The sequence below is a fragment of the Elephantulus edwardii genome, unplaced genomic scaffold (genome assembly GCF_000299155.1).
Source record: "Elephantulus edwardii isolate Elephantulus edwardi_28Jun2011 unplaced genomic scaffold, EleEdw1.0 scaffold00080, whole genome shotgun sequence".
In the NCBI taxonomy this organism is placed as follows: Eukaryota; Metazoa; Chordata; class Mammalia; order Macroscelidea; family Macroscelididae; genus Elephantulus; species Elephantulus edwardii.
This window is the reverse complement of record NW_006399830.1, coordinates 5,949,099-5,975,197: the sequence shown is the minus strand read 5'-3', so window position 1 is coordinate 5,975,197 and position 26,099 is coordinate 5,949,099. Positions and strand designations below refer to the sequence as shown.

Below are 26,099 nucleotides of genomic sequence, written 5' to 3'. Positions count from 1 at the left end.
CTCCCCAGGCCCCGCCTCCGTCCGCTTCGTGGCCCCGCCCCTCACTCGCCGCAGACCACGCCCCTTACTCCCCCTGGCTTCTCCCCCTAGGCCCCACCCCCTCGTTCTCCCAGGCTCTGCCCCCTTCCTCCTCACCCCCATCTTCCTACTTTCTTCCCTCACACCTGTCTGCTTCCTGGCCCCACCCCCTCGCCTCTCACCCCCATCATCCCCCGTCCTCACACCTGCTTCCCTCCTCGCCCCACCCCTTCTCACCTCCATCTTCCCTCTCTCTTTCCTCACACCTGCTTTCCAGCTCCGCCCCCTCGCTCCTCTCTCCCATCATCCTACTCTCTCCCCACCAATCTCACCCCTGCCTCCTTCCAGGCCACACCCCCTCACCTTTCCCCTGGCTCCTCTCCCTCCCACCTTCCTAGTTTCTCCTCACTCATTCTTGACTCCTCCGTTCTCCCTCGACCCAGCCCCTTGCTGCTTTCCCTCCAGCGCCCTGCCGCGCCCCCACTTTTGCCCCCTCACTTCCCTGCTGTCTTCTCTCCGCTCTTACCCATTGCCCTTACCTTTATCCCATTTTTCCTCTTCCATGAACTCCTCACTCCTCCCCTGCAGCCCCTTCTCCGTGTTTTCTCCTGGCCCCGCCCCCTCACGGCCGCTCTAGCCCCGCCCATACCTTTTGGCACCGCCCCTCACGGACGCTCTAGCCCCGCCCACCCCATCTGGCCGCACCCCTTTGATCCACGGTCCCGCCTCCGTATTTTCTCCCTAGCCCCGCCCCCTCGGGCGCTCTAACCCCGCCCACACTTTGCTCTACTGACCCCGCCCCCATATTGTAATCTTAGCCCCTTCTTCCCTGTTGGCCCCTCCCACACTCTGCTGGCCCGCCCCCATATTGTCTCTCTAGCCCCTCCCACACACTGTCCCTCCTGCCCCTGCCCTCTCCCTAGCCCCACCCTCGCTCGTCTCCCGTTCCTGCCCCCCTGGCCTCTCCAGTCCAGAGTTCTTGGCCTGCCTCCTGCTTCTCTCTGCCGTGTCCCCTCACTTCTCCTTTACTTCAGACCTCTGCAGTCTAGCCCACTTCCTTTTCCTCTCAGGCCAGACCACGCTACCTTGTCTCTGGTTGCACTTGATCGCCATCCTGTCACTGAGCACCCGTGAGCTCGAAGCTGACTTGTTCCTTCTCTTGTAGTCCAGTGACATGGCCTTGTTTCCTGGTGGCTCTGCAGCGTCACTTCTAGCGCAGCCTGGCGCCTGTGGGTCTGTGGCAGGTGGTTGTGTGTGACCTGCCTGGTGTGCTCGCCTCCTGGGGGGCTCCTGGACCGGTCTGCATCCTTACCCTCCTTGTGCGGGTTCCCAGCCCACCTCCCCCACTCACGCCAAACGAGAGGGTACTTGCCAAGCCAGAATCTCCAGCTTTAGAAAAGTTCTGGAAGGAAAAAGGAAATGTCTCTCAGGGATTTTTCTCTTCCACTTTTTTTTTTTTTTTTTTATGAAACGCATTGTTTATTTTCCGTCAACCTTATTTCCACTTTTTAAAAGACAGTTTAAGACCATTCCGTGGTGGTACCCACCCACTCAGTGGCCTGAGCAGTGGGGGCTGCAGACCAGTCTTCAGTTGCAGGCTGAGCACTCCAGTCTTCAGTAGGGAACTGCTGAATCGGCACAGAGGGCACCTGGACGCCTTCGGACCAGTCTGTCACTTCAGGCTGAGTAGCAGTGAATTCAGGAGCAGGGGCTGTCCATTCTCCCTTAAACTCCTCCTTGGTCACAGCCTTTTCAGCAGCAGCCTGTTCTTCCTTTTCAATCTCTTCCGGATCCACTTGTTTTTGTGTAGGTCTGGCCCATTGAGGACTCTGCAACAAGAGTCGGCCAGGTCAGGTCTTTTCAAAGAGTGAATGAGTCCTGGTGGTGCCGTGGTTAAGCGCCTGGCTGCTAGCTGAACGGTCAGGTTTCAGACACAGCAGCAGCTGCTCAGTAGTGCAAAAAGAAGGCAGTCTGCTTATTCACATTACAGCCGTGGGCCGGCCACAGGGCAGGTCTGTCCCGTGGGGTCGTTAGGAGAGGAATCATTTGCCAGCAGTGCACTTGGTTCCTTTTTGGTTCTGGCACACATGGCTCCATAACCCAGACACTGAGCCCCGGCTTTGGACCTGGTCCAAGCACTGTCCATCCTCACTGGAGTTTCCTATATCTTCCCCCGTGGACCAGCTGATGAGTTTGAACTACCAGCCTTTCAGTTAGTAGCCCGACATGTTAAGCACTGGCTACTAGGGCTCCTTTGGAGCCTGAGAGTCATCTGTGATAGTTAATTGGTGATTACTTTTTTTAGCTTAAAATTTCCCTCAGAAACCTGTAGCTATTGCACGATCCATTCTTTTTTGTGTGTGTCAAGAAAACAGTTCTTAATTTTTCAAAGCTCTTTGAGTCAGTATTTGGACCCAAACTCAGACCCTAATTTTAAAAGGTCACAGGTCTCCCGTGGATCCTTGCTTTGGAGGACAGACTCCATATACCAAGGGCTGGCTGTGAAATGTTCCTTTGCATTACCTGTGAGGACATAGGCATTGAGCTATTTTTATGGCTACATAAAAGCCAACTTTTTGACATTGTAATACTTGTAAAACTTTAATGACTGCAGCTTTAATTTGGTTCTCTTTTACAATATCATCTGTAATAGACATCAGATTGGTTTCTGTTCTCCTGTTCAAAGGGAAGTAAGAGAGTCAGTGAGTATTGGTAGAAATTTGATTCCTACTTTAGGAGGAATAAGCATTAGTTAGAAATGCCTGTGTCAGATTCTGGTGTATAAACATATATCCTTCTTGGCAGGTCTGGGCCTAGTCGTTTTCATTGTGAAAGAGGAACGTGGATTTTGAGGTTTGCAGTTGAGATGTCATGGATACAGAGCTGTTTCTTAGGCATTTGGGGATGACATTTGAAGGAAGGCATCACCAGACGATGAGTGTTCTTGTCCGAGCACCTGTTCTTTGCCCCACTTGTTAGCTGTTGGTGTAGTTGGTCTCTGACTCCTGGTGGCCCTGGTTTTCACTGGCTGATTTTGGGAGTAGCTTTCAGCCCTTTCTTCCTGCTTTATTTTAGCCTGGAATCTTTGCTTAAATCTGCCCAGCATCATCGCAACACTCAAGCCTCCAGGCCTCAGTTCCTTCCTGACAAATACGTGCTGGATGCACATGGGATGAATTGGCTGGAAGTGGAACCTGAGCCTTTTGAGAGTTCTATCACTGAAGCCCCACTGCCTGTTTGCCTAATGCGTGCCCTGAGCGGGTCTGGGACACTCTGTGTCATGGATTGACTATGTGTCAATGTGGATGGGCATGATTCTTAGTGACTTGGCAGTTACGAAATGATGTGATTTCAGAGTTATGGAATGATGTCATCACCCTCACAATGTCATCTGCCATTCAATTAAAAGGGGATTAGCGCGGGGTACAAGCAATACTCTTGCTCAGGTGCCCGCCCTGATTTGAAGGACGGGGAGTTTCTTTTGGCTGGGGCCTTCACCACCTTCGCTCTGACAAGAGATGAAAGGAGAAGGAAGCCTGTGGATTTCAAATGTGTAATAGCCTCACAGAATAGAGTATGTGGAAAAGAGTCAGGAGCTCTGGTGGTGTAGTGTGTAGTATTTGCATTACTAGAAAAAGGTTGGCAGTTCAAATTCATCTTCTGCTCACAAGACAGCCTGGGACACCCTGTGAAGGGCGCCAGTGAGGTGGATTTGGACAGAGCAGAACTCCTCCACAGGGATTCCTAGACTGATCTATACCAATAGGTTGCCTGGGCTTTGCTTCTAAGAACCAGTGAGGGGTTCAAACCAACTGCTTAGTCATTGTACCACCAGGACTTTTTGGTTGTGATAGAACATTCGCTGTAGGTGCAGACTTGACTTCTGATCAGATCCCCTGTTAATTGCATGATATGTAATGTGTGTTCTTTAACTTTTTGGGGGCCCATCTTCCTCCTAGATAAAAATCAACCATCAGACTCTTCTTTGATGCTGCTTTTCACGGGGTGTGTCACGTTGTCTACTTGTTCCCTGTTACTGAAGCTTGTGTAAAAGCAACTGTGTTTGTTGTGTCTGACTTAACAGCAAGCATTTGTTTGTTTTTTAATTACAATTAAGATTGTATGTTTTTTTAACTTACTTGGTTCCTGAAAATTGTGAGGTTATTTGGTGGACTGTTTTGTAAACCTGGCCTAAGCAAAGGAAGTATAGAATTATATTTAAGAGAATATAACTTCAATGAGTGTCTGTAGTATTTTAGAGAGAAAATTTGTTTTTAAGTGACTTCCTGGGCTTTTTTTGATGATAATGTATGTATGCAGGATGGCAAACCATATTCTTGAGGAATATTTATTTCAAATTCCAGCTAGATTTACAAAAGCTTTGTTCTTACATGGCCCATAACTGAATCCCGCGTACGTTGTTTTGATCTATTTGCGTTAAAGGATGGAACTTAGCACTGTAAGAAGTTCACAAAGCTCTTTGAGAAAATGAAATTTTACCCTCTTGTTAACCAGTGAATTAAAAATAGCAAATACTTAAACTTTCTTGTACTTTTGCACTTCGTAATTTTCTGACTTCTTGGGCTTTTCTATATCTCTTGGAGCGTGACTAAGTATGTGAAGAGAGAGAAAAAATTCTCTTTAAGTGAAGAGGGGGCAGTCTACTTTTCCTGATAACATATGGAAATGAGAGGATATTTTAAAAGTTGTAGCATATGTGAGGAGAGGCCAGTTTGAATTTCTCTGGTGCTATTTGAGAAAGAAACAGCTGTAGCATTCTAAACTGTTAATAACTTTTAATTGATCAGAAACAGTGACCTAATTGATTGGAAATGGTCAAGATTCTCTTTCTAGAGACTTCCTACCATTTTGGTAGAGTTTGACTTAGTTTCTACTAGGACTTGACTTGTGGCAGGCAGGTGGAAACTTTTGTTTTAACAACTGTAATAGTTGCTGTGAGATGATGGAAGACGTGATCCGTCTGCATCCTACTTTGTGTAACGTTTTCTTCCGCATCAGTCCTGTCTTTGAGAAGGCATAATCAGGGGACTTGTTTGAGCCTTATTGTCACAGTGTGCCTGATGGCTTAGCTCAAATGATGTTGCAGAAATCACACTGCAGTCCTACCTCCCGGGCAAACCTGCCGTGGGCGACAGGGTCAAATATTGAGTTCATTTGTGATTTGGTCACAGTTTTGTTGTCTTTAAAAAAACCTTTGTCTAGTTCATTTTCCCTCTTCTACATCTTACTGGTCCACTTAAATGGCTTTACCAGGGAAATGTTTCATGTATGGAATAATGGGAGTTGCTTCCTTCTAAACACAGAGTAAGTTTCTGCTTCTCTCCTCTTTCCTCTTTACTGGTGTAGACAGATTGCGGAGCTGGGGCTGGGGGCGGCCAGGGCCTGAATCCCTGCTAACGAAGTATTTCTTAATGAGTTAAAAAAAAAAAAAGAAAAACCTTGGCCTATAATATTTCAACATCAGCTGTTAACCAGTTAACTGGATTGGCTGTTTTGTAACACGTTTGTGGGCTCTGGCAAGAAGTTAAAAGAGCTGAATTGTGTGTTTTGTCAAGTGGTTAGAAGAAAAAGAGAAGTTGGGAAAAAAATAAGCTGCTCAATTGGATGAAATAATTTGACACCTTTTCCAATTGAGAAAGCTTAATTTTCTGGACTTACAGTGAGATCTCGGAAGAGATCACTCTAGATCACTCTAGAGAGTGATTATTTTTAGATAAATAGTAGCTGTTGTGCACTGTCGAGTTGGCACCGACTCATAGTTGATCCTCCAGCAGGTTTTCAGAGGCGGTAAATCTCATGGGTGGGGACTGCCCATCCTTCTCCCACAGAGCAGCTATTGGATTCAAACTCAGTGCCTTTGATATTACTGCACAGCTTCTTCAAACTAGACCTCCAGAGCTCCCTAACTGAAAGGGACTAAAAAATAATTGTCCCCTTCTTCCCCTACCGCCTAAATGGAAGGTTGCTTGTATTGTAAATGAATTTTTTGGAGAAAGTCCCTGGTTCAACCTGGCTTGTCCTCAACGGGGCTCTCACCCCAGGCAGCAGAACCCCTCAAAGCTTAGCTGGAGACTGTTTAAAAAACACAACATAGCCATGTGCATGGGCAAAGCTCCTGCTTTAAAACATTAGTGTTGTGTCTACAAGATGCAATTGAATCCGTTTATATATTTAAAATAAATGGAAATGTTGTTTCCACACTTCAGGATTCAGAGGGGGAACAACAACCCCTTGTTATTGTTTTTAAAACAAGGCTTAAATAGCCCACATTGGACGCATCTGGTGGAGGCCCTGCTCTGTGATTCCAGCTGTGTGCACCTCCACTGCAGCTGAAAGGAATTCTAATTGGGTGAGGAATGTCGGTTACATCGAGTATCACTGAGCATGAACCTATAATGCCGGCTGCTGGGTGATGTGTTTCAGATGTTTGCAGCTCTTTCAGGAGTGAGGAACCAGTGCTGGGAAACCGTGGGCTGCAGACAGCAGCTTGCCTGCTTCGTGCCGCGGCCGTCTACCAGGTCTCTGTAGGCACCCTGCTGCCTGTGGCCTGTGCACCACCATCTCGGTAGGATGCGGGTTCTGCGTTTTGACTTCTGACTCCCACGCACCCCACAGTGAAGGAAGGGCCTGGAGAATGCCACTTCCTCTATGCCTCAACTTCCTTCCCTGTCACGGGAGATTCACAAGATGGATGGCATATCTGGATGAATAATTATGAATGATTTATAGAGTGCACAGTGTAAATACACAGTCACGGATTCTGGTTATTTCTCGTTCCTAAATAAACCGTGTAAATGATAAAGCTCATGGTATGCTTTAGCATGAAAGAAAACCCACAGAGCTTGTCGATAACCATGGGAAAATAAAGACGAGAAAACAAATGTGAAGTTCACTCCGCCTTTGGAGAGTCCCTTAGAGGAATGGCATTATAAAGCCAGCGTCAGCTGGTGGTAGAACTTTGGGGACAGCCCATTCAGCTCAGGAACAGGGCAGAGAGGGGCACCACCCCTATTGTTAGGAGCTGGAGGGACCCCCAGAGGAGAAAACAGAATCGCTGTTGTTTGCAGGTGATGTGACTGTAGACCCTGAAAAACTCCCAAAGAATAAGATGAAAAATCATAATAATCAATAGAAAATGTCAGCAAAGTAGCAAGCTAGAAGATTGCTCCATGGTAAAAGTATGATAAATATAATCATACCAAGACAGACTGAGAAAAATAATTTGCAGCATATATGACAATGAAAATCTGGTTTCTTTAGTATATAAAGAGCTCTCAAAATAGAAGGCCAATAACTGGCAAAAGATATGGGTGATTCCACGACCCGAGAAGTCCTGGTGGCCTAGAGCATTGAGTGTTGGGCTGCTAGCCAAAAGGTTGGCAGTTCTACTCCACCAGCAGCTCCCTGGGAGAAAAGTGTGCATTCCTGTAATGATTTACAGCCTCGAAACACTGGGGAAGGGTCTCTGTGACTTGGACTTGACTCAGTGGCAATGGCTTTTATGGGACTCAGTGGTTAAGCATTCAGCTTGTAACTGAAAGGTCAGTGGTTCAGACTTTTCGGAGAGAACGCTGTCCGTCTGCTCCTTTAAAGATGACAGCTTGGGGCTTCCTAAGGCATCACAGAGCAGTTCTGTGCTGGCCTGTGGGGTCACTAAGAGGCAAGATCTCATACCAGTGGCCACTTCACAGGCTGGAAATGGGAACGGTGTTGAGCGTGTACACACCAGCCCAGCCTGGTCATACAAGCCCAATCCACATCTGGACAGGGCGAGACACTGCTTGTTCTCATGTAGGTTGGTGGAGGCCAGAGTTTGAGAATATGCTTCGATTACAAGGACGTGGAAAGGCGGGAGTCTTCAGACAGCAGGTTGGGATTGTGGATGGATAAAATCATCATGTAGGGCAGTGTAACACTGCCTGTCAGACAGAGAATGCTTAGCAGTTTTTCTTGCAGATATAATCACACATTTATATAAATTCTTATGTACAAGAGTAGTGCAGTATTGCTTGGAATGACCAAAAAATAAAAATAAAAATTGAAAACTGCCTAATTGTGCATTAATAGAAAAACAGGTTTCCAAGAAAAATGAGTTTCTGATCTTTGTGGGAAGAGATGGGCTCAAACTTCTAACCTTTTAGTTAGCAGCCCAGAACGTAGCCTACTGTGCCATCTGGGCTCCTTGGGTATCAAGACAGAACTAGTTAAATCTAATGATAAAACCTCAGAAAGCAGGAAACAGTGTATGGCGGAAACCTGGCAGAGAAAGAGAACTTGGATATTTTCCACTAAAATAAGCTCCAGAAGAGGGTAAGGCTCGTCTAAGGGAGGAGATGTTTGAGACCTAGTGCATGATGAGGGGAGGCAGCCCCCTCTCGTTTCCGGTTGTCATGGCTTTCACCGTGTCCCCAGGCTGTGGTGCTGTGTGACCTTTGGGAACAATGTGGCAACACTTTATGTTCTGGTATGGAATGTTCTCCAAGATCTATTACCGGGTGAAAGAAAGCAGGCTTCCGACAGTGGCTATTCTATGCAGCTACTCGAGTGAAAAACAAAACTGAAAGAGATTTATAGACAGACATACTTGATTGAAATATGACTGGAAGGAGCCCAGGGAAACACTCACGATGGATTCCTGTGGGGAGGAGAGCTGAGGCCTGGCCTGGAGAGGGGGTGGCTTTCCCATTCACACGCCAGCTCCGTTTGCACACGCGGGCCTCGTATTGCTTTCTTGCTCTTCGCAGAGGATGGCATTTCTTGCAAAGTTTGTGGCGACCTTGCATCACACTCGTCTGTAGGTGCCATTTCCTAGCAGCACGGGCTTACTTTGTGTCCCCAGGTCCCAGGCTGGTCATCCTCACAGTGTTCCAGGCTTTTCCATCATGCCGTGCACATGAATAGATCACTTTATTGTGATCTCCACAGTGGCCTGGAACCGAACCTTCCTGCCTGTGTTAAGTCAGAATCGACTCCACAACAGTGGACTCCACAACTCCTTCCACAGTTTTGTCTCCTGCCTCTCTCACTCCTTTAGGCTTGTTAATAATACTTTTCAACAGTTAAAAATGTTAAAAACAAAGAAGAATCCACAGCTCTTAGGAAGTATTTCTTAGAGCAACTAGTAATGTTAGTTGCCAATTGCAGTTGTGTCAAAATCAAGATGTTCTTAGAATCCACCAAATGCTCCGCTGGAGAAGGAGGGGCAGTCTCCTCCTGTGACAGTCAGATCTGATTCGACGGTCCACAACAGTAATAAAAAAAAGGAAATCTAGATGTTCTGAAGAATGAGAAATGATTGTGTGCAGTGTCTTTTTAAAGTGCCTTCTCAGTTGTCCAATGCTGCTATAAAAGATTACACAACAGGATGTATTTAACAAACAGGAAGGTGCCTTCTCACAGTTGGTTATTGGTGGTGGTGGGGCCATCGAGTTGACTACGATTCCTAGTGAACCTGTGAACCACAGGTCTGAACCTTACTCGTGCTGTACGGTTCTCCCCATCTGATATGCTCCTGCCGTTTTTATGCTCGCTGTGTGTATCTCCTCTCAGGTCTTCCTCTTTGTCTCTGACCCTCCACCATTCCCAGCATCACGTCTTTTACCAAGGACTGGTGGCTCCTGACAGACAACATGCATAAAGTATATGAGACAGGCTTTCACCATCCTTCCCTCTCAGGAGCACCACGGTGATACTTCCTCTGAGACAGACTAGTCTGTTCTATTGACAGTCCACGGGATATTGGATATTCTCCTCCAGCACCACAATTCAAAGGCTTTGGTTCTTTTCCAGTTATCTTTATTCACTGTCCAACTGTCAGATGCAGAGGAAGTAATTGAAAAAAACTATGGCCTGGTTCAGGTGCACCTAAGTCTAAACTAACATCATTGCTCTTTAACACTTTGGAGAGGTCCTTGATAGCTGATTTTCAAATATAGCACATCTGATTTCTTGACTGCTGTTACTGTGAGTGTTGGTCGTGGATCCCAGTAAAATGAAATAGTTGACAACTTCCGTCTTATGCTCCATCTATCATGGTGTTGCCCATTGGTCCACTGTAGGAGGCTAAAAGTTCAAATTTAACGAGCCAGCTCTAGAGGACTGTATCAGCTCTGCAGGAAGGTCTCTGCTTCCTTTGAGCTTCAGCTCTTGGGCGATCTTCATGTGGCTTGATAGCTTTTTTTCTTCCTACTCTGCTTTTGACTTTTCAATCTCTTATATCTGAAGAGATCGCTTTGACATGCTCTACACTGTTCATTAGCATAACAAAGAAAACCTAGTCTCAAGTTGGGATATGACCATAGGTATAGGAATAGAATTTAGAACATATACTTTAGGGAGACACAGTTTAAATACCAAGTTTTGGTACTAAGGTCGTATACTTGTTTATTTCTATGGTACTTAGGGCAATTACTTGCTATGCATCAGAAAGCTAAACAATGACCAGGGATGATAGAAGGAGAATTGATACCTTAGAGCTGTGGTGCTGGAGAAGAGTTTTGAATATACAATGAACTGCTAAGAGAACAAACAGGTTCATCCTGGAGAGGGTGAAACTGGGCTGCTTCTTGGAGGCAAGGATTCTGAAGTTCCGTCAGACATACTCTGGGCATGTTGCAAGGAGGGACCAGTCCTTAGAGAGGGATGTCATGCTTGAGAGGGTGGAGGGAAGACCCTTGATGAGATGGATTGATTCAGTGACTGGGGTAAGAGGGTAGGTGTGTCAGAAACAATAAGGTTGGCTCAGGATAGAGCAAGGTTCAGAACTATTGTACATAGGGGCATTATGAGTCATAGACAACTTGATGGCAAATAACAACAAGAAGGGCATATACCTGTGTATATTTCCTCATCAGAAAGATTCCTGGGTCCCAGAATGATGTTTATATTGCTTACTTGCTTTTTAAAAAATATTGTTTTCTTGGTCCCAATACCGACATTGCTTTTAAATGGCTATGCCAGCTTGATGTTGTAATTATAAGCTCAGATGTATCAGTTCTTTTTTGTCTTCCTCATTTACTAGTTTTACCTGAGCCTGAAAAAAAAATATTGGTATAAGGCTATACAAAAGTAGAAAAAAGTTGTAACCATATCTAAATAGCATTCCCCTCCCCCTTAGCTCCTTGGGATAAAAATCCAAAGATTTATGCATTTATATTTCCAGATATATGACCTAGAAGGATACAGATTTGAAAATGACTTGATGCCAGTCATGTATATTGGTAATAATAACACTTTCTATCACTGCAGCTGTTCATAGTTTCCAGAGGGTTCTCATATGTTTCCTCATTTGAACTAAGATACTAGCTTAAAGACCAAGCTCAGTAAGGCTTTTTCCCTGGGAGTGATGGTGTTGATGGTAGAGGAGTTGTACTGCCAACACAAAGACAGTTCACATCCACTAGCTGCGCCAAGTAAGAAAGAGGGGCGATCTCCTCGGGTGATCTTTACAGCCTCTACAGACCTGTTGAAGGGTCAGCTATGACTTGCTTCTTACTGGACAGTACACAACAACAACAACTTTTATTTAGGTTAAAAAAATTGGTATACAGTTTGTTTTACCTTTTAAAGCACAGTTTCCACATCATCCTTTGGTGGGAAAGGATGGCTTCTCTTGTCTTAAATGGATGGATAGTCACTTCCTGTTTAGCTGCAAAAACACTCAGAGATGCACTTAGTCCATCTTGGATAAATGTTTATGCTTTATGACAATCAATAATCATATGCAAGAAAAAGACCGAATTTATTCAGGGGGCCTAGGTTTATGTGACAGTAGACAGACTTTGGGGGAAGAGAACCCTTTTCTTCTTTAATTCATTATGCAGCACTGTGAGGCTGACATTTCTCGCCTCATAGACATCACCAATTTAACCTTCCAAACCCATTTTCTCAGTTCCTCCCCCTCGAAGCCATCCTCCTCCATCTTCCCACCTCATTAACCCTGCCCGTCATCGCACCAACAACGAGACAGCATCATTCTTCCTATGAATCCAACCTCAAGTCCTTTTGCTTCTGCTTCTGAAGTTTATCCAGAATTGGCAGTCTCTCTCCTGTTCCCATTGTCCTCACTTTGTTCAGAGCCAGAGTCGTCTCTCGTGTGGCCAGCTGCTTTTTGCCCTTTTTTATATGCTTTTTTCCCTTTTTTATATAAATGTGATAGCCAAAAACATCCTGTTCCGGTAGAAAGAGGACTGCCACTGGCTCATCCCTTCCTCCCATCCACTGTAGCTTCCTTGCTCTGCTGTCCACTTGGCCTCTAGCTTCAGTTCCCAGGACACTTGTGAGCACAGCCAGTTGTCTCTGTGCAGGTGGGATGGAGCTGCACATGGTATGTAACTTACCACACTACATCCACCACCATCAGCTTGATTCCAATGTGTGGAGACCAGGTAGGTCAGAGTAGTCCTTGGTCTGTGATGATTGAAGGATGATCAAATGACAAGTTCAGCTGTTTCCAAGACATTGGTACAGCCATGGAGAGAAAGCAAGAAACCAGATTAAAGACTACTAATTGGAAGAGCTGAGAATGGGAAGCACACCATCATGTATGGTCTAGAGAAGGTGCTATATTATGTTGTTCGTGAACAGCACTCCTTGGTTGCCTCTGGGTAACATGATTTTAGTATCCTCCTCCCCTTCCCCTGAGCTGCTGTGACCATCATCTGTCCCATTTTCTCATAACTGACACCACTGTCAGCCAGTTGCTCAGGACAAAATCCTTGATGGTCTTTTTACTGTGATTTGAATGAAAGTTACAAAGCCGATTGCTTTTCTTTTCAGCCATTTACACGTGTCATTTTATGGCATTATGATGTAACCACATTGCATTCTCCTCCTTCCTCCCTGTGATTCTTGGTTCCGTTAATTCTCTCTCTTACGCTTTCCTGACTTCTGAGCTTTGTTCCCAGGCAGATGTTGCCCTTTTGATCTGATGTGGTTGGTTGGTCTGTGTAAACCCCATGGAGTTAGTGTGACCTCAGCGGTGTTGGTGTGACCTCACAGGCCCGTCCTGGGGGCTTCCTTGCTGCTTTTCTCTTTCACCATTCAGAAGCTGTCAGCTCAAATCATTAGCTACATCCTGGATCTTTCTACCTCCTTCCATTTCTACAGTTACTGCCCTTGTCCAGGCTTTGTCACCTTGCACTTCAGTGCCTGCTAGACTCCGCATTTCTTTTTAAAATAATTGTGCGTATACAGAGAAGGACAGCGCACAGTTAGCTGCTGTCTCACCCGTGCCACCAGCAGCTCCATCCATGGTTCCCAGTCGGGTGGCTTTGCTCTCATGGGGCAACTGGCCATGTCTGGAGACGTTTTTAATTGTTACAGCTTTAGGGGCATTCCTGGTGTCTTGTGGGTAGATGCTGGGGGTTTAGGCAGACTTAAAATGAACAGTTTAGTGCCCCACAATGAAGAATCATCCAGCCTAAAGTACCAGATAGCTGGAATTGAGGAGCCCTGAAGTAGGTCCAAGATCCTGCTTCAAGGTTTTGAGCTCTACTTTAGGAAGTAAGATCACACCAGCACGTGGAGGACCCAGAGACTCCTTTCCAAGTTACTACTGCCTGACCTGCAAAGCTCACCGCTGCCTTGGGTTTTACAGCCTGTTTTCAACTTCATAGTAATGCTGTCACATGTGCAGCCTCTGAGACTCGTCCATATTGTCTTGTGTGGTTGTCCATCCTTCCTCTTCTTTAGGGCTTTATCTCTCCCTTTAGTCCAGATGTCTTTAGGAAGGTCATTAAATGTTCTCCCGAGATAGCGTGAACCTGTTCTGCAAGTGCTGAGCCTTTCTATCTTAGTTAAGAAGATAAGCTTGCAGTAAGTTGTTAACATAGGCTTGGTGGTGGAAAAGCATAGCACAGCCACAGGAAAGACGAAATAGTCCATCTGCTGCCAGCTGCATGCTGCACTCTCCCTTGATCCTTTGCTCACCCAGGCAGCTTTGTGCAATGTCAGTGATCCCAAGGGGAACTTGATGGGCCCCACTACAGCATCCTTCCGTGCGATTAACTTCCTCTGAAAACTTGCTGAGGGGGTCAGCTATGGGTCGGTTTCAACTCGACGGTACCCCATCCTACCACTGCTGTCCCATTGATTCTGCCTCAGTGATGCTAGAATTTCCCAGCCTTCACATCCTCTCAGAAGTAGACTCCTGTATCTTTTGCCCTCCAAAGTGGCTGTTGGTTTCAGACTGCTGACCCTTTGGTTAGCAGCCCACTGTGTAATATTTCTCTGTGTGGTAGTGGTGTTAAGTGCCATCAAGTTGACTACAGTTGACCTGCCACCTTTCCAAGCCGATGTCCTTTTCCAAGTAGCAGCTTCTCCTAACAATATCCCCAAAATAAGTGAGATGAAGCTTCACCATCCTTGCCTCCAGAGCACACCCTGGTTATACAGACTTTCTTCAAGATAGGCTGCTTTGTTATTTTGGCAGTCAATGGGAGATACTCTTCTCCAGCAAAACTCAAAGGTACTTACTGATTCTTATGTCATTCTTAGTCATTGTCCAACTTTCAGGTGTATAACAAGTAATTGAAGATACCATGACTTGAATGAGATGGACTTACTCTTTAAACTGACATCATTGCTCCTTAACACCTTAGAGAGGTCCTTGACAGCAGATTTACCCAATGCAACGCTGCATGACTGCTGATATCAAAGATCCAAGCAAGATGAAATTATTAGCAATTTTAGTCTTTTCTCCATCTAACACGATGTTGCCTATTGGCCCAGTGATGAGAATTTTATTTTCTTGGTGTTGAGATGTAATCTGTTTAATAGACTATTATCTTCTGCAGCAAGTACTTCAAGTCCTCTTCACTTTCAGCAAGCAAGGTTGTTTCAGTCATCTGCATAATGCAGATTGTTGATAAGTCTTGCTCTGATCCTGGTCCCATACTCTTTTTCATAAAGTCCAGCCTCTTGAACAATTTGCTCAACACATAGATTGAATATGTATGGAGAGAGCACAGTCCTGCTGTCCCTCTCTTGGTTTTATTCTATACATGTTCCCTTGCTGTGTTCACATGACAGCTTCTTGGTCTTAAGTATAGGTTTTGCATGAGTGCAATTAAGTGCCCTTGGATTCACATTCTTCTCAATATTAGCCATAATTTGTTGTGATGCACACAGTCCAAAACCTTAGCATAATAAATAAAACTCAGGTAGACATGCTTCTGATATTCTCTGCTTTCAGCCATTTTTCCTGCAGCACTATAAAAAGAAACACCAATACTGGTACCCATTTTAAGATTTTAAATGGGTTAGAGTATAAAAACATTAAAAATAAAATATGATTAGAATATGAAAAAAAAAATCTTAGAATTAACAGTACATGGTATGACTGCTTCTGTCTTGAAAGCCCTGGAAATGATTTTCATTTTCACAGTGGAGCTTCCAGTCCTAAGCCACCTGGTTCAAATCCACCAGCTACTCTGAGGAAGAAAGATGGGAGCTCTTTCTGTACAAGTTACAGACTCTGAAAACCTGCCAAATGTCAGCTGTGAGTTGGTTCTGACTCAGTGGCAATGGGCTTGATCTACCTAATCAATTAACCAAGCCTATTGGCATTGAGTTGATTCCAACTCATGGTGACCTTCTATGATTCTAACTCAAGGTTTCTCAAATTGTAAATCTTAAGAGGATGAGACTGTCTCATCTTTGTCCTGCAGAGCGGCTGGTGGATTTGAACTGTCAACCTTTGAAGCTCAACACCAAGAAAATAAAGATTCTCACCACTGGGCCAATTGGCGGCATCAGGATGGATGGTGAAGAGATTGAGATTGTTCATAGCTTTAGTTTGCTTGGCTCTATGGTCAACACTCTTGGTACCAGCAGCCAGGAAATTAAAAGACAAATTACATTGGGAAAGTCAGCTGTCAGAGACCTCTCCAAAGTACTGAAGTGCAGCAGTGTCAGTCTGGAGACTAAGGTGAGCCTGATTTAGGCCATAGTCTTTGCAATTACTGCTATGCATCAGAAAGCTGGACAATGACTAGGGATGATAGAAGGAGAATTGATGCCTTAGAGCTGTGGTGCTGGAGAAGAGTATTGAATATACCATGGACTGCTAAGAGAACGAACAGGTTCATCCTGGAGAGGGTGAAACGAGGCTGCTCCTTGAGGCAAGGATTCTGAAGCTTCATCTGACATATTTTGGACATGTTGCAAGGTGGGACCAGTCCTTGGAGAGAGACGTCATGCTTGGGAGAGGGGAGGGATGACGTAGGTGGGGAAGACCCTAGAGATGGATTGAGTCAGTGACTGAGGTAATGGGAGGAGGTGTGTCAGAGACAGTAAGATTGGCACAGGATAGAACAGGGATTAGAGTTGTTGTATATAGGGTCACTATGAGTCACCAGCAGCACATAACAACAACAACAACAACAATAGACTACATAAGATCCAAGGTAGGCTTGCCAACTTTGGCTATTTGCCTTTTCTTAGTGAGGAAGAAACACTTTAAGGGTAAGGTTTTAGAAATCACTAGTGTTGCTTTTATACCAGTGCCTAACTCTGTGGAGTTGAGCAGGGCAAAGTTTTGATCTGTTGTTCAAAGGGTGGTTATGAGTCATTGGACCTTACAACAGCAGCAATATTGGTTAAATAAATCTGTTCTGAAGTTGAAGACCAGTTAAATGACTGTGCTCTGTCTAGGAGAGTAGCAGGAGAAAGCCTGCTTAGGAAAAATCCTTGGATCCGTGTTCAGTTTAGAAAACACAATATTGCTATTTGAAAGCAGTGTGTAGTGGTTGATTTCCCACTAAACTTCAATGTGGATGTATATTGTAGTGCTTAAGGGATCATCGGCAGAGGCTATTTAAGTACCAACCAACGTGGCGTAGCAAAATGTTGCTATGTAACATGCTGGGCATAAATTTGGAAGCAAGACTTACAAGGATAGCAGATAACCTTGATAGAGTGATGTTTCCCTTGGGGATTTGATACTTACAATACTGTGAATGTGGTTGTCTCAGCCAATTTTGTGTTTTTCATATTGAAGTGGATTGTGTAGGTCTTTTGGGGGACTTGGCCCGACCCTTTTCTTACAGTATCCTTTATGGTGGACCTCATCGGCTGAGTGGTGATGGGGTTCCATTTCTGTGGGAGACATCTAGAAACTGGAGGGGGTTGTACCATTGGGTTACTCGTTACAGGCCCTGAGGTTCCACCTGCAGTGAAGTGCTCAGACTGTGAGAGGGTGTTGGCTATGGCTTCAGCCATGATGTTTCCTAATGCATTCTGTTCTCTCTCTATTTTGATGCTTTCCCTCAACTCAGGCTGTTTTCTTTTTGGTGGCCCCACCCAGTGCCATCGAGACAGTTCTGACCAATAGGGGCCCTTCCTTTGGGTTCTTAGGCTTTTTACCTTTGCTGGAGGAGACTGTTATTTTCACTTGAGGCCTGATTGGTGGATTTGAACCTCAGACCTTCTGTTTAGTAGTCCCATATGTTATACACTACATTCCGGGGTCTATTTACTATATTTTGCATAATTCTGCAAAAACAAACAAAAATACAGTTTTAGTTTGGAAAAAGAGTCTTACTTTAGAAAAATAATGTCTGTTTGTTGTTATGTGCTATCTCGTTGCTTGCAACTTCTCATAGCAGCCTTACCTGTGCAGTAGAGGAAGACCCTCGATGAGATGGACTGACTCAGTGACTGGGGTAATGAGGGTAGGTGTGTCAGAGAGAATAAGCTTGGCACAGGCTGGAGCAGGGTTCAGGGCTAAATGCAGTAAAGGGACAATTACTTCTGAAAGGAGAGCCAGTCACCATCAGCACTTTCTCATCACCTGAGTCACAGTGATGTGAGCAGATTTAGAACAGTCAGGAGCCAGGCCAAGAGTGAGGAACAGGCTTTGCATAGAGATGAGGTTGTGTCTGGTGTTTTAGGTGTCTGATGTACCTAATTGGGTGTTTCTTATACTAGAATAGCATGCACTTGGTGATGCAGTGGTTACAGAACTTGACTGCTAAGCAAAAGGCCAGTGGTTTGAACCCTCCAGCAGCAGCTCTTTGGGAGAAAGACCGGGCAGCCTGCTTCTGTAAGGGCTCCAGCTTGGGAAAGCTCGTGGGGCCACTCTATCTCCTAGAGGGTCACTAGGAGTGCGAGTGGACTCAAGAGCAGAGGGTTATTTGGACACAGGGAACTCATCAATTTGAAGCATATACATCACAGCATAAAATAGGTTCAGATCTCTTATGCGTGTGGTGTGAAAGTACTCACTCCCTTCCACGCTGGCGGCAGTTTAACCAGTTCCTCTCTGGAGAAGACTGTTCTTGCCACTGTATTCATGACTAGCTTCTCTGTATCTGTGTCCCCTCCTTCTCTTCGCCCCCTCCCCCATCTTGCTGATTCTTTTCTACTCTTTTTGGTTCAGTAATTCACTGGAATGATTCTGAGAACTCAGCAAAGAGTCACTTATACTTCGGATTACAGTTTTATCATAGGGGAAAGGAAATAAATGTAGAGACACATAGGGCGAGGTCTGGGTGGGGTACCAATGTGGAACCTCCATGTCTCCAAAAGAGATGTGATCCTTCCTGTACATCATGCCTTTACCCACCAGAAGTCCTTGGGGCATCCGTGTCCAGAGTGCCTTTTCTGGGATCCTCATGGAGGCAGGATTGATTGAAACATGCCTTCCTTTCCTGAGGTCAGCTGAGAGCACGAGGTGGTCTTTCTGGCCTGGCCAGCCGCCACCTGGTAGGTGCCTCATTCAAGCAGAACTTGTCAGGCTAGGTGTGGTCTGGAAGCCTCAGAGACACATAAGTCACTGGAGGATTTCCAAGGTCCTCTAGGTTCTCTCTCAGGAACCAAGAACAAAGACGAGATTCTTTAGGGAATTCTTTATATTCTTTTTATATATAAACCCATCAAGACCTTCCAGCTCTCCTGCCATGGCATGCCTCAGAACAGTGCATTCACATGGTGGGGCCTCTGAAAAGGGGGTCCCTGCTCACCCCCACCAGGACATAGCCTGTGTGGGACATTAGTGATGGCAAGGGGTGGACTCTGTTGTGTGTTTCTGCCACACTGGTCTCTCCTGATTGAGGGGACCCAGTTCTTCCTGACCAATGCTAAAGAAATGTTTTCACTTTGAACAAACCTGGTTCAGATTAGCTGATAGTTTGTTAAAAAGCAAAAGGACATCTAAATAATTATCATCATCATCATCAAATATCAGAGATACATTTTACCCTAGTATTATTACTCACATATCGTGTGTATGTGTATTTAAAAGGAGTAGAAATTTACATGTATGTATATTTTTAAAAAATAAAGTATAGCAATTTATAAAACAGGAAGAAGAGGGGCGTGAACACTTTGTTTATTTTTGGAGAACTTTGAACAAGCCTTGATTCCTGAACAAAGTGTTGCTGGTGCTGGGTAACCTCCAGACACGGTCCTCGGGGTCTGTGCTGCGTTTGTGCCCTTTGTGTCTCCCTCCTTCTCCTTCTCCGTGACCATCTTCCATGCATGACATGCCTTCGCCTGGGCCTGGTCCCTTCCGATAGCGTGGCCAAATTACCTGAGATGTCGTCTTGCTGGCCTCGCCTCTCAGGAGCATTCTGGTTGTACTTTTCCTGAGATAAATGTGTTGGTTCTTCTAGCAGTCCATGGTATATTCAGTATTTTCTACGAACACTGTCATCCAAACGCATCAGGTCCTCCACAGTCTCTGGTCACTGTCCATGCGAGGCAACTGAAAAGACCAAAGCTCGAGTGAAGCTCAGCTGGTTTTCCCGTGACCTCTTGGCCTGTGCTTCCCCTTCCCCTGCCCGTTAGTCAGCGTACACTTGAATGGGGTCTTTTTGCAGCAGGTCTGCCCAATGCAGTACATCGTTCATTTCTTGACTGCTGCACACGTGGGGTGCTTAGTAACATCATAGCCCTGTTGTATTAGACTCGGGTTGGATGCTGATGGCTAGTCAGGTTCTTTCTAAAGGAAAGCAGAGACCAAAGTCATAAACATTGTACTTACTCCTTTTTTAGCCCAGTGCCTTTAAGGATGAGAGGAATAAAGAATAGTCACCTCGTAGGAACGTGGTGGTGCACAGGAAGTGAAACCTTCACTGAATCAAAAAACCTGCTGCTGATGAGTCACTTCTGACTCAGTGACCATCCAAGACAAAGCAGAAATCTGTAACCTTTACAGGAACAGATCTCCCGGTTTGTGTCCTGGCAGATGGATTTGAACTGCTAATACTTTGGTTAACAGCAGGGCCCTTTAACTACTGCTTTATTTAACCACCAGGCCTCGTGGACTCTTAAAAAACTCATTACTGTCGGGTTGGAATCCATTCATAGTTGATCCTCCATTGGGTTTCGGAGGCTGTAAGTTGCACAGGAGGAGACGGCTCTTTTTTCCCTCGAGGAACCACTGGTGGATTCAAATGGAATCCTCCCGATGGAAGGTAGACAGAAGTTAAGAGCCGCAGACAGAAGGGATGGGCAGCTCAGTGGCAAGTGTGCGGTCTGGGCAGGAGCAGGGAGCTGTGGTGGGTCAGTGGGGAGATTTGACCAGAAGATGAGAGGAGAGAGTTCTGATTGGCAAGCCCTGCTATGTGGCAGGCAGCCCTGGTGGCACAGTGGTGAGAAAAGGTTGCCAAGTTAACAGTGGACAACTGAAGCCCACTAGCCGCTCCACAGGAGAAAGATGAGGCCGTGTGCTCCTGTAAGGATTGTAGCTTTGAAGACCCTGAGGCGTAGTTCTTCTCGGCCCTGCAGGGGCCCTGCTGGGTCAGCTAACTAAAAGGTCGCACTGTGAGGAAGACGGAGCGGTCTGTTCCTGTGAAGATGTATAACCTTGGGAACCCACTGGCAGCAACTCTGTGTCCTGTGGGCTCGCTGTGATTCAAGTCTGCGTGCTGACGGTGCCTGTGGCTTTGTTTGGGATGTGGAGAAGGAATTGATTCTTTCTTGCCTAGAGGAAGGAGTTCAGTGGATGAAGTATGGGAGTGACCAGGAGCCAGTGCCTTGGAGGCCAAGGGCCTGCGTTCTAATCCTGATTCTGTCATATTTTTGACCTGTGTTAGTTGTGATGGTTGCTATTGGGGAAGCCAGTTGGGAGCAGGGAAAGTGGTCTAATGATGGCCCTTAACAAAGTGACACATGTCCCCTTACAATGTTTGTGCAGATACCTGGGTACAGACAGGCTTTCTAGGGTGTGCTACAAGGAATCTTTTCTTGGGGTCTAAGCTTAGATCGAAAGGCCTACAGGATGTCTTTTGCAAACATTTGCAAACTAGTATCCTAGGTGGTTCCAGAAGATCTTGTGGAAGCCATGGTTGGTTTCCCCACCCTTAGTTCTGTCCTGGGGGGTGCTGGGTGATATAGAAAGAGAACCACGCTAGGCTGCTAACCAAAGGGCTTGAGCCCACCCAGGATACCTCAGAAGAAAGGCCTGGCAATCAGTTATAGAAAAACCAGCCATTGGAAACAATATCCTTCCACTCGGGCACAGTGGTTGACTGGACTCGACTGCTGGGTTGTTCTCCCAGAATCACTTTGGTTGGGGGTGTGCGGCCCTTCTCATTCTTGAGACTGCTAAGAGGAGAGAAGTTCCAGCTTTGATGTTTTCATTTGGGAGATCATTCTTTGGAACACCATTACCTTTGGCCTTTTTTTTATGAATCAAGGTCAGATTTGCAGACTTTGAACTGTAGAATTCTGAGGTGAACTCAGCCATCCTGACCTTGAAGTCTAGCTACCCTGCTCAGTAGCCATGCGACTCAGGGCAAGACAAGCTGGTGACAGAAGCTTGCACTATTTGCCAGGCCTACATAGGGCTGGTGCTTTTCACTGACTGTCCCACTTCCTCCCCTCAATGTACTGATGCAGTAGACACCGTTCTTGTCCCCATTTTAGAGAACAGTGGCCGCAGAGCCAGTTCCCCACATACCAGAGCCTTTGAGAAAGCACGCATTCCATCTCCTGAGCCTCAGACCAGCCCAGACCGCTGGTAAGGCGGCCGCCTGGAACTAATGAAGCCATTTGCAGCCCAGCCTGGGGTAGGACCTAGCTCGCGCTGCGAGAGTGTTTTGTAAGGGAGCTAAAGTTGAATTGCTTCCTGCAGATAAGTGACAGGTATCTCTATACTAACTTAAAAAGTAAGTTACTGAATTGAGTTCTTTTCCTCCTTATCTCTAAATTAAACTCTAGCCATTATTCATAGTGTGGGACAAAGACGTGGCAGTCTGCTTCCGTGAAGACTACGGCCTTGGAAACCCAATGAGGCAGTTCTGCTCCATCTTGGAAGGTGGCTTTGAGTTAGGATCGACTCGACAGCAGTGATTTTATCCTTCACTGGGAGCTCCCGTGTTCACCCAGCCACCTTCCTAGAAATAGTGGACTAGTCCAAGGGGGGTCGTATGGAGGGGAAACGGCTGTAATTGCCCTGTGGCCTGGATGAGTGACAGTGTGAAGGGAAAAGTGAATATATACTCCCTTCACGTTGCCCCTTGCTCTTCCCAGCCTTGGGCTTAAGCACGGCAGAGGTTGTCAGGACGGCGGAGGATCAGAAAACGTCTCGATCTGCTGTACCTCAGATCGCTGCTGTATGTCAGAGTCAACTTGATGACACCTAACAACAACAGTAACTTCCCAACCTCATATTTATTTCTTCTTGATTCCAACTTGGCTAATACCCCTATGGATTATGTACCAAAAACAAAATAAATTTTGCCTTGTTACCATTTGTTGCAGATGCATCATTCAACTGTTACTCTGTCATGATGTGTTCACCAAAATGCAAATAAAGAGAATTCCAGGGACTTCAAGCGTTTGGCTCAGGCCAGACCTGGGCTGGTCTATCCCTGGCTTGGTCCTTGGCCTTGCTGTTATCCCTCTCTCTGTCACAGAACTTGGCTTTGCATTCTGCTTGGTTTTGTGACACACTTGCCACTTGTGATAGGGCACTTTGTGCTTCACTGATCAGCTTTTAAACTAAGAAATCAAGTTTAGGTGAGAACTGGTTGGCATGGGCCAAGGTTGGGTCTTGCATACATTTTGAATAGGACTCAAATACAAGAGCAGAGGTCAGCCAAGGGGTGGAAATGACACAGTGTGAATTGATGATTGTGTTTCAGAACGTCTGCTGAGTGGCTGATGTCCATGTGGTTGAGTTGGCCTTTTAGGGATCTTGGTCATGCTGTAGGTAAAGCATTTGCCTGCAAACCAAAAAGTCGGTAGTTTGAACCTGCCTTCTGCTCCAAGAGGGAAAAATGTAGCTCGCTTCCGTAAAGCTGACCAGCCCTAGAAATCTAACAGGCAGGTTTCCCTCTGACCTGCAGGGTCACCTCGGTTGGAATTGACTCCATGGCAGTGGGTTATTATTATTGGTGCAAATATTTAGAAACAGGAAAACAGGGCAAGCTGGCTTTTTCGGCTGTGTTCAGGGATATTTATTGCTGACAATATCACATAGCTACCGAAGAGACAGGGGTAGCACACGAAGTGCATGGGGGGTGGGCACATGGTGGGGACACTTCACTTCCCACACCTGCTTCCCACAGGCCGTGCATGAAGCCCTCTGAACAGCCGTTTCCCGAGTCCAAGGAGCTGGGCCCTGGGTGTGGGCTTCCCTTCACTGCTGTGTGCCTTCCAGACGGCTGTGATTTTATCTCTCAGCAATGTTCCAGGAGGCTCCAGCGAACGGATACAGCTGCCAAATGGCCTATCGAGCCGGCTTGGAAGAGACCTCTTGGGAAAGGGCAAAGCAAGTATTCTAAGTGGTCTACGATCCCAAGCATTTCCTGGGCTGAGTGTTTATCAAGTCTGAGCTTTGCTTCCAAACTAAGCTGGAGAAGAATCTGGGAATGTTTCCCGAGCCCGTGGGGGTAGGGAGGCGAGGACACAAGGCTTCGAGGATGGGACTGTCTCCTTTTTTTATCTCCCGCCCGCACCTTATCTGCAGGAATCTGTCTGCCCATTCACATGTGAAGTAGGCTAGAACTGCTGCACCGGAGAGGAGACGTTGGAGAGAATATTTGACTTTTATTTTGGGACTAGAGCATTGGGTAGAATTAGTGTGGAAGTGGATCAGTTCTAGTTCTGAGCAGCCCTGGTGGCACAGTGGGTGAAATGTTGGGATGTTGACAGCTTGCCCCACCTGTGACTCTGAGGGAGAAAGGTATGCCTGATCTGCTCCCATAAAGATTACAGCCTGGGGGAGTCTAGGAGGCAGTTCTGTTCCAGCCTGTCTTCGTGTTAATAGTGGGTGAGCCTTATTCTTCAAGGTTGAAAAAAGCGGGGAGGGGAAATGTATAGAAAATAGCATTACCTTCCTGCTAGTTGTCATTGATGTCTATCAGAGATTATTTTTATTCTGATTTTTCCTTTACTGTGATTTTCATCATCCAGGAGTGTTCAAGGCCTAAATTGAGACTTTCAGGAAGAGCTCCAGGCGGGGAAAGTAGAGGTGGTTAGTTGCCATAAGGTCAGGCAGCTCTGCTTCCTGGCCGCCCCGAATCCATCTTCATGATCTCAGCCAGGTGTGCCCGAGTCCATTGTCACGGTCACCAGTGTTAGGTGGCTCCTTGAGCACGGTATCCGATGCTGTCCTGTTGGTGATTGGCAGGCGTTTACTTGGCAGATTTTCAGAAGTAGGTCCTGTCTTCTGAGTCCATCTGAGTAGGAAGCTCTGGTGAGACCTGCCCATCATGGTGACATAGCTCACCATGCAGCAGCGCACCAGCCCGCACAGTACAGACACACTGACAGGTGCACAGTGGTACCTGTGTGAAGGGAGATTGTTGTCTCTGTTCATCTGACTCTTGAGTCAGAGAATTCTGTTTTAGGCAACTCAGCAAAGCAGCTCATTGCCATTGAGTTGGGACCAACTCCAGCTGGTTTTCAGAGGCTGCAAATCACAGGAGGAGAGATTGCTGATGTTTCTCCCTCATAGCGGCTGGTGGATTTGAACCATCTGCTTTTGGATTGACACTAGGCCGGCCACCCGACAATGTGTTGATTTCTGGATCCTGATGCCTTACTATAGCATACCATTAGACAGAGTAGTGCTTTCAGTTGATGCAAAGTCTCTTTTACTTGTAACACTGTTTCCCTAGAAGTTTCCCTTGGTCATGACTGCTGCTTCATGGAGCTGCACGGTGGTGGTGGCAGTGCGTGGTGCAGTCAGGTGCCTGGCGAGTCAATTTCTCCCCTGTGGTGTATGCTGTGCGTGTGGGCTCCCTCACTGAAGAGACTGCATTGCTGGTGAAAGACTTTCATCTAAATTTAGATTCTTCTCAGAGGTTTCATCAGATCCTTCCTTAGATGAAGTCACAGGCTGCAGAAGCTGCTGCGTGGTGGGCTCCCAGGGCGGAGGTATTTTTGGCTGCAGAAATGAAGGAGATGAGGGCTGGCTGTCACTGCTGGCTTCTTCAGGAGGTCCCGCCATCGTGTTCTGTGCAGCGGCAGCGCCTGCTACTGGTCACTGGTTGGAGGGGAAACATCTCCAGTGTGAGGGCCATGGGGCTGTGCTGGTGACTACAGTGGGGGTTGTGGGGACCTGGTGTTGTATGGCACCTGTGAATGCATCTGGAGTCAACGATGAATCTGCTTAACCAGTTACAGTCAATTTTTAGGGATAGTGATGGTGACACAACTGGGGAGTCTTCAGAACACTCGCTGCTCTTGGATCTGTTCTGAACAAAACTGTCCCACAGGGTTTCCGAGGCTGTGAATCTTTGTGGGAGTGGACTGCCACCCCTCTCTCCCATGGAGCAGCGGGTGGATCTAGCCCATTTGCTGTTGTCCAGGGCTTAGGCTTCAGAGCCACCAGGGCACCTTGGCACATTTTCAGAATCCAAAAGAAAAAGTTGTACAGGCCTGTTGGCTGTACTCACCTATCTTTCCTGCAGCATCTCTCTCCTTGTATCATACCTGTTACCTGTGCTGTTGAGTGAATCCTGGAGACCTGCCCCGCTGGGTTTCCCCCCACTGTGATCTTCATGGAAGCAGACTGCCATGGTCTTCTCAAAAGGAGTGGTAGCCAGCTGCAAACTGGCAACTTTGGTTAGCAGCCAAGTGCTTTATTTTTTTTTTTTTTTTTTTTT

General features: G+C 46.3%; 1 protein-coding gene across 1 annotated transcript in view; it reads left to right on the top strand.

The window, feature by feature from the left end:
• The window catches only part of SMURF1 (SMAD specific E3 ubiquitin protein ligase 1), a 133,467-nt gene that overhangs the window by 38,409 nt on the left and 68,959 nt on the right, over window positions 1–26,099 (top strand). The window lies entirely within an intron of this gene.